This window comes from Rhinolophus sinicus, linkage group LG10 (genome assembly GCF_036562045.2).
Source record: "Rhinolophus sinicus isolate RSC01 linkage group LG10, ASM3656204v1, whole genome shotgun sequence".
NCBI lineage: Eukaryota > Metazoa > Chordata > Mammalia > Chiroptera > Rhinolophidae > Rhinolophus > Rhinolophus sinicus.
In genome coordinates this window covers 39,434,155-39,442,886 of record NC_133759.1, presented here as the reverse complement: position 1 = coordinate 39,442,886, position 8,732 = coordinate 39,434,155, and the positions used below count along the sequence as shown (strand labels likewise).

The 8,732-nt window shown below is 39.0% G+C and overlaps 1 non-coding gene across 1 annotated transcript; it reads right to left on the bottom strand.

Moving 5' to 3' along the window:
* Nucleotides 1–7,591: 7,591 nt before the first annotated feature.
* Nucleotides 7,592–7,695, bottom strand: LOC141567381 (small nucleolar RNA U13). Its single transcript, XR_012489975.1, has one exon. It is a non-coding gene; the product is annotated as a small nucleolar RNA U13 (small nucleolar RNA).
* Between the last annotated feature and the right edge of the window lie 1,037 nt (nucleotides 7,696–8,732).

Here is an 8,732-nt window from a genome sequence, read left to right as displayed (position 1 = left end):
CACAGCCAATCCCCGCGCCGCTTGGCCCGCGCCGCCGCCGCTGCCACAGCCTCCCGCCCGCGGCCAGGCGCAGCCCCAGGCGGAGAGCACGCCCCGCCCACAGCCCCGCCCATCCCTGCGCGCCCCGCCCTGCGAGTCCCTGCTCGGGGGACGCTCCGGCCTCCCTTCACCCTGGTCAGAGGAAGCAAAAACTACGCCCATCAACTTTAAAAACCTCCAGGGCTTAAAAGAAGCAAATTTATGATACAAGCAAAAGGTGGCGTCCCCGACCCGCAGGTTTCTCAGGAGGTGGACTCCGGGAGATGCTGCAGGCAGCCAGGACCCAGTGTCCCCACTGCTCCTTGCCTGCGGCGGCGCGGGACGAGAAAAGCACGGAAACGACTCCACTCTGCCCAAGACGTCCTCACCCGGGAGGGGACTTATACTCCCTCTCTCCGAACGGCCTACCCCCGCCTCCAGGCGTTCTCTTTTGGCCTCTATGACGTGATTTAAAGACACTGCTGGGTAGCCGAGTGTGTTTTATACTGTTGCTCAGAAAATGTCCTCCTTGGCTCTTTTGACGGATTTAACCAGGAATCTTGGGTCATTCTAAATATGCTAATCTTAATTGAATGAAGTATAATTTTTCTCCAGAATTGATCAGTGAAGCCAATAGACAGTACATGCTTTCCTGAGGTTCCTGTCAACGAAAAGACCCTCTGCTTTTTCTCAGATACTGAGACTCGTAATCCACAGGAAATCAATTCTTCGTTTAGTGTTGATGACTAAATAATGTTCTGGGCTTTTCATCTTTTCCACTGTGGTGAATGCTCCCCTTGGCCGGAGCTGAGGGTGCAGTCGACATTTTCCTACACGAGATGGAGCTGCAGAGTACCGTGCTTTGCGGCTGCTGAGACGCGATGAAGACTTCAGTAGGAGTTTGGTCAGTAGGTTGGAAAAAAGAAATGGAGTACTGCCTCTGTTTTACTAGCAAATAAAAAGTTATGAATGAAGAAATGTAGCACACATCTTATTGTTTGGAATAATACATTATAATCCATCTGGAAGTTTAAATACAGCCTTTCACAAATGCTTTAAAGGATTAAATGGATAACAAAATTCTGGCTTTCCCATGTCCTCCCTTTGCTTATTAAAACAAGGAATTAGGAATCACGTCTCCCACAAATGGAAAAGCGATTGGAGAATATAATATTATAAAGTGATTCCCCCCACCCCCCTGCACGTAGGAAAGCTAAATTTATAATTATGACTTTGGGAATAACCAAAATCCAGTTACTGTTTTTGAGCCAGTGACATCAAAAGATTTGTGGAAGCATTTTGCAAAACTGACATGAAATCAGTATTAGAAATAGCAAAACGGGGCGGCTGGGTGGCTCAGGTGGTTGGAGGGCTGTGCACCTAAAGTGGAGGTCGCGGGTTCGATTCCCACATGAGCCAGTGAGCTGTGCCCTCTACAGCTAACATTGTGAACAATGTCCCTCCCTGGAGCTGGGCTGCCTTGAGCATCCAGAGGTCAGCGTGGGCTGCTGTGGGCTACTTGTGTGCTGCCAGGAGTGGCCAGTGGCCAGCATGAGTGGCTGGCGGCCGTGTAGAGCTGCTGTGAGCAGCTGACTGGCGACCGATTAACCCCGGGGGAGCACAAGGCTCATAATAATACCAGCATGTGCCAGAGAGCTGTGTTCTACACAATTAGACTGAGAAATGAGGCTTGAGTGGGGTGGGGGTGGGGGTGGAGGGGGTAAGAGGATAAGGGGTGCAGGCAGAAGATGGGAGGAAAAAAAGAAATAGCAAAACACTGTGCAAGCACACTAGAATACCTTTCTTTAGTTCACAAGCAGGGTTGAAGCAATTTAAGACTGGAGGTAGCTAACTTTTTATCTCATTAAAAATACAACTATATATTAGAGGAAAGCTAAAGTATTGGTAGAGTTGATAATGGACTTTTTAGTTTTGGCAAGAGGGAGGATCTAGAGTCTGGAATAAAATATAAAATCCATCTGCTTTATTTGTTTTGCATGTGTGTGTGCTAATAACAAACACTTTGAGGAATAATTACTTGGCACACAAAGAAAAACATGGTAAACAAGAACATTATGAAATAGTGTTTCAAAGATTGAATACTGTCAGAGATCTTTAGTTTATATATTGTTAGTGGTGATTAATATAACTTTCATATTTAGTGCTGTGTGATTTTTCCAAATAAGGATTTAAATATAAATATAATTCAGTAGTTTCAAAACCCATACCTAGATCCAACAGATTTCAGTTTGGAGAAAATTTTATATTCTACTCCAAAACATGGGAACTATTTGTTTCTGACATATGATACTTGAACATTACCTGGAAGAGAAAATACTGAGTGTATTGGGGGATAGTAGACTACCAAGAAAGAGCAAATTAATATCAAATTTAATCACAGCTTTATTCCCTGCAAGTTTATTTTGTTATACCTAAGGCTCCCTTTAAAAGATAACTTATTTTGCCAGATAAATACAGGATGCCCACTTAAATTTGAATTTCAGATAAGACAAAGGAATTTAACATAATTTTTTAGTATAAGTATAGTCCATGTAATATTAGACTAAAAAAATTACTCTTGTCTATCTGATATTCAAATTTAATTGGATATCCTATATTTTTATTTGTTAATTCTGGCTGCACTACTCATAGAGAATACCTAGGAATCCCACAGTAATAATAATGATCATTTATCCGTACTTAAGCTGTAGGCCCTGTACTACTTGCTTAGTGTAATTTCTTTCTTAATCTTCACAAATACCCTAAGAAGGAGAGGTTGTTTCCCCAATTTCATAAGTGAGGAAACAGTTTAGCAAAACTAGCTGGCCCACGGTCAAAAAAAAAATCAAACAATAGCACATGAATTCAAATGCCCATTTCTGCAGTGAATGATGGCAGAACTCTGGGGAAATTTCACAAAGCTGAATGAGGACAAATGAGAGAAACAATTGTTGGTCACTGATTGAGTATACTCTCTAGTCAGCAAAGTACATTTACTACTTTCTATGGGCATAAACAAGATATTTTTGCTCTTAATTTGCTAAAATTCTTAGTTTATTCCTAAATTTTAGAATCATGTACAGAAAAAAAAATTTCAGTTCTTAGAGCAGCATCTTATTTGTACTTGATGTTATAACTGATATGACTATGGTACTGAATCATTGAAGGGTTACTCTGTCCCTCAGAGAATAGATATTACAATTTCATTAGAAACAGTCCTTCCCCGCAGCAGCAGTTATAATTGTGTTGGCATTTTATTGCATCTGAGAAACATGGTTGTGAATACATACTCCTCTTTATTGAAAATGTCCTTTTCCACACATTGGTTTTAGTACTGAATTCTTTTACTAATCCTTTTAACAAACAGCATCTCTATATCCCTTGCAGATTCAAGGACAGACACTTGCATTTTTTTTTAAAGTGTGTTTTTCTAGGACCCATCAGCTCCAAGTCAAGCAGTTGTTTCAATCTAGTTGTGGAGGGCGCAGCTCACAGTGACCCATGAGGGGATCGAACTGGCAACCTTGTTAAGAGCATCAGGCTCTAACCAGCTGAGCTAATCTTAAATGAACCAGTGTTTTGTAAAGTATGAGCACGGTATCTGGCACAGAAAGTGCTTTATAAATGGTAGGGGTTTTGTTTGTTGTTACAATTTTTAATACTGTCATCTGCTGTGTTTGGTGTATGAAAAAAGTGTATGACATGATACTGTGGGGGAGGAACAAGCTTCCTCTACCCCCAAGGTTCTTTTGGCTGCTCTAATAATCAAATAGGCATGAGACAGATTAGCAAAAGAAAATAACCAAACTTAATATATACATATGTATGAGAACCCCGCATATGTGAGAAAGTCAGAGGAGGGACCCCACATTGCAGGAGTGGTTCTGAGATTGAAAGGGGGAGTGAGGTATATAAGACATTCTGAGTTAGAGGTGAGGTAATGCACCTTAGGGGCTTCAAAGGGTCATTGCAGGCTGATAAGAAGAACAGATGTTTAGTAAATAGAAGTTTGTCCTGCCCTATAGATAGTAGTTAAAGGGAGGGGCAGGAGTTTCTCTTGAGCCTGAGGGTAAAACTACCTTTACCTCAAAGTAACCTGCCTACCACAGAGGCATATCTTGGGGTGGCTCATTCTGAATCCCCATAACCTACCAGGATAATATACTAAATGAAAAATAAATTCAAGTGATGAACTCGATGTAAAAGATTACTTAATTAATTTGGTTATAAAAATTTACAGGGTGGAGATATAGGTGAAACAAGAATGGCAGAATGTTGATATTTATTGAAGCTGGGTGACAGGTACACAGGGTTCATTATACTTTGTTTATTTTGCATACCCTTGAAATTTTCCATAATAGAATGTTTTTAAAAATTGGGGGCAAAAGACAGACAATTTCCCTGATGCACATTTTTCTGGTTTACTTAGTTAAAAAACAACCAAAAGAAGGTATAGATTTAATATTTTCAAAACAATTTTTCAAAAACAAGCTGACCTCATGAGCTATTGTACCCATAAAACAAAAACAAGTTGAGATTATATATATAATACACATATTATATATGTACTTAATATGTATAATATATATTATATATACATAATATGTATAATATATATAATATATACATATATATGTAATCAGAGACAAAAAATAATTTTTGGAAATTTAAAATATAATTAATTCCTGAAATAAAAACATCAACATAAGGGCTGAAAGAAAAGGTCAATGGAATCTTCCAAAGTGTAAAGCAAAATGACCTAGGGAAAGAAATATTTTTCAAAGTCCAAAGACTATATGGAGTCAATCCAGGAAGGACAAGATTCAACTAATAGCTCCAGAAGGAGACAAGAAAATTCAGGGGAGAAAATAAAGAGAGAAATAATAGAAAATAAATTTCCTAGAGTTAAGATAGGAGTCTTTTTTTTTTTTTTTTTTAATTGGGGAATATTGGGGAACAGTGTGTTTCTCCAGGGCCCATCAGCTCCAAGTAGTTGTCCTTCAATCTGGTTGTGGAGGGCGCAGCTCAGCTCCAAGTCCAGTCCCTGTTTTCAATCTTAATTGCAGGGGCCACAGCCCACCATTCCATGCGGGAATTGAACCAGCAACCTTGCTGTTAAGAGCTTGCACTCTAACCAACTGAGCCATCCGGCCGCCCCAAGATAGGAGTCTTTAGCTTGAAAGAACTTACTGAGAGCCAAGCAGAATAAATAAAAATAGACCCATACCTAACCACAACCTTGTGATTCTTTTCCCCCCCTCTTCTTCCGCTTCCCCCTCCCCACTCCAGTTCAAGCCGTTGTTTCTCAGTCTAGTTGTGTAGGACACAGCTCCCTGGCCCGTGCTGGAATTATGAGCCTTGCGCTCCCCCGGCTGATGCAGTCGCTGGCGGCTCACAATAGCCCATGTGGGAATCGAACAGGCAAACTTGGCTTTAAGAGCACAGTGCTCCAACCACCTGAGCCACCGGGGCTGGCCCGTGATTCTTATAGTACATGAAATATTAAGAGAAGAGCCTATAAGCTTCCAGAGAACAAACAACAGGTCAACTACAATGGAACAAAAATATGATTGGCACCAGTCTTCTCATCAACGACCCTCAGTGCCAGACGACAGCAAAGTGCTGCCTTCAGAATTCGGAGGCTCAAAACACCATTTCCAGCCAAGGGTCAAATGAAGACATGCTCAGATATGTAAGAACTCAGAAAGTCCACCTCTCACTAATCCTTTCTGAAAAAATCAATTAATGATGGAACAATAAAAAGAAAAAGGAATCCAAGAATGAGAAAAACCTGAGATCCAGAAACACTAGTCCTAACCCAGGCGTGTGATGATGGGGAGGCATGAACGACAACTGTACCGCAGGGCAAGAGAGCAACTGGTTTCAAACAGAAAAGAATTTCTTCAAGCAGAAAGTGGATTCCATGCCACGGAGACTGAGATTAAGATCCTGGATAAATTTAGTCATATGGTGAAGGCATGTGTTTCTTTGTTAAGAAGGAAAATGGAAAGCAATTAAAAACAGCAGAAAACTGTATTCCAAATATAAAACAAACTAAAATGTGGTATTATTTTGAGCAGCTGCTGGAGTGTTTGAAAATGTAATTATTTGATCTTGATGTTTGGAGCATCCTTCTCTATTGGCACAGGGCTAGTGATGTAGATTTACCTTTTCTGTGCTAACTGATGCATTTCGTTCAACCGCAAGTACTATTTACATAATCAAAATAGTGTAATAGCTGTGTAGGGACTTTCAATACTCAGTGTTAACTGAATGACCGTGTATAGAACAAAATTTTACAGACTGACAATAGCTGACAGATGTCAAGAGGTCTATGGAGGAGGGAAAAATGTAGAAGCGTTTTTTATCTTACATAATAAGTAAGGAGGAAATACATGGTAAGACTTTATAAAGATGGTGGAGCTAGAAATGTAGGTTTAAGCATGTTCTTTAAAGTTATAAATATAAACCAATAGAAAAACAAAGTAAATGCTAAACAATACTATGTATTATTAATACTAAAATAATACTGTGACTAACCAAATAGGAAATGGAGGATGAAGCAGGACATAGGACATAACTCATTTATCATCTCTCTTGGCAGGGAGTTAATAGTGTTTAAATAAATAAAAAGTTAGGTATATAAGCAAATTATTTAGAGCTGAGAGTAACTATCTTAGTCCATTCAGGCTGCTATAACACAATATCATAGGCTGGGGGGCTTATAAACAACAGAAATTTATATCTGGCAGTTCTTCTGGAGACTGGAAGTCCAAGAGCAGGGTGCCAGCATGGTAAAGTGAGAACACTCTTCAAGTTGCACACTTCTAGTTGTATCTTCACATGGTCAAAGAGGCGGAGGGAACCCTCTTTTATAAGGGCACTAATCCCATTCTTAATCATCTAATCACCTCCCAAAGGCCCCAAGTCCTAAACTGTCACCTTGGGGGTTAGGTTTCTACATATACATTTTGGGGGACAAATGAAATAAAGCTAGGAAGGATTTAAAGTGATTGCCTCTAGGGCAATATGTTTTGCGGAAAAACATATGTTTTTCCAGTGGGGTGGGGAACAGGATACATGTACTTTTAATTTTTAGTCCTTTTGTACTTTCAGATTTTTTTCTTTTTTCTTTTTTTTTTTTTTTAGCCATGTACACGTTGTACTACTTGGATAGTTTAAGGGAAAAAAGCACTTTAGTATAACTGGCTCCTCCCATTACAAACTTTGAGACCCACAATCCCTAACTGCAAACTTTTTTCCTCCTTAAAGGAAGATTTAAGTTCTTTGGTAACAGGGTAAGAACCAACATTTAAATAAATTAGTTGCAAGGTATTAGGTGAAACCAAATGAAATTTTGACTTATGAAGATAGCAATTTTGTATGATTCAACTTAACATATGCTCTTTTCACTAAAAGAGTGCGAATGAAGCCAAAACCCCAATTATGGCCTGTTATATACCATACATTTCATTTTTTATATTGATTTGTCTACTTAATTTAACTAAAGATATATATATATTTTTTGAACCCCACAGAGCTCTGTCAAAAACACAAAACTATTTTTTTTTCACATCAGATGGGTAATGTACCGATGTCATAATAAGGTTTGAGGGAGGCACATGTCACACAAAAACATGAACAACTAATCATCACACTTATGAACTACAAAAGGATCACAAAACTATTTTCAATCATAGAAAGGGCTAAGCCATCAGTCGCCAGTGAGTTTTGGCGTATTTTTGTTTGATATGTCTGTTATAAAGCAACCTGGTAATTTAACTCAAATTTGAAAGTAAACGGATGTCACATGAAGGCATCTATTTAATGATTAGGCCTCTTGGACATGTAATATGCTGGAGTAGTCCATCCTACAATTTTTTCTATTCTCTTACTAAGAGCTCTAAGTAATGAAGGACCAAAAAGAATTTCCTGTGCAAAGAAAGGCAAAGGACTTAAAAAGAATGTCTCATACTTAGTCATTGTTTTACAGTAAGCCTTGATAGTATCTGAATCTCAAAAGTTTGCCCTAGGCTTTAAAAAAAAACAACTCAAATACTCCCACCAAATTTGAGTTATTTGATTACCTAATCAAGAATCCCTCATGAGCATTGGCATTCTAAACCTGACAATCTATTTCTGATTGCTACCGTGAAGGACTAAAAGCTATCGGGAATGTGTGGTTTCAAATTACAGTTCTTGATATTATAGTAAGATAAGCATGTTGCTCATAGATGCCTATATCTCTAGGGGAGGGCCCCTAGAGATCAGCTGGTCTAAGCCCCTCTGTTCACAGAGGAGGAAACTGAGGCTCAGAGAGAGTAAGAAATTTAGCCTACACAGAAAGTTAATGAGATACATAAAGTGACCAAAGAGTGTTCAGCTCCTGGTCAGAACTTCTTTTATATTCTGTAGTTCTCTTAACTCAGAAATTCACCATCAAAAATATCAGTGTTAGGAAAAAAGAAAAAAAGACTAGTTTAAAACGGGCTTTTGTAAGCCTGGAAAATCATGATTCTCCAGAAATACCATTAAAAAAAAATAAAAAGTGTTACCCTTCAGAGGTAAGGAATAACGATGGTAAACAAAATACTTTCCATATCCTGAACTCGAGGCCATCCTTCTATGAATAAGGAAATGTGGGCGAAAAGAATAGTAGATCCTATCTTTCCATATTCCATCTGTATTTGAACAAAAATATCTCACAAATAGTG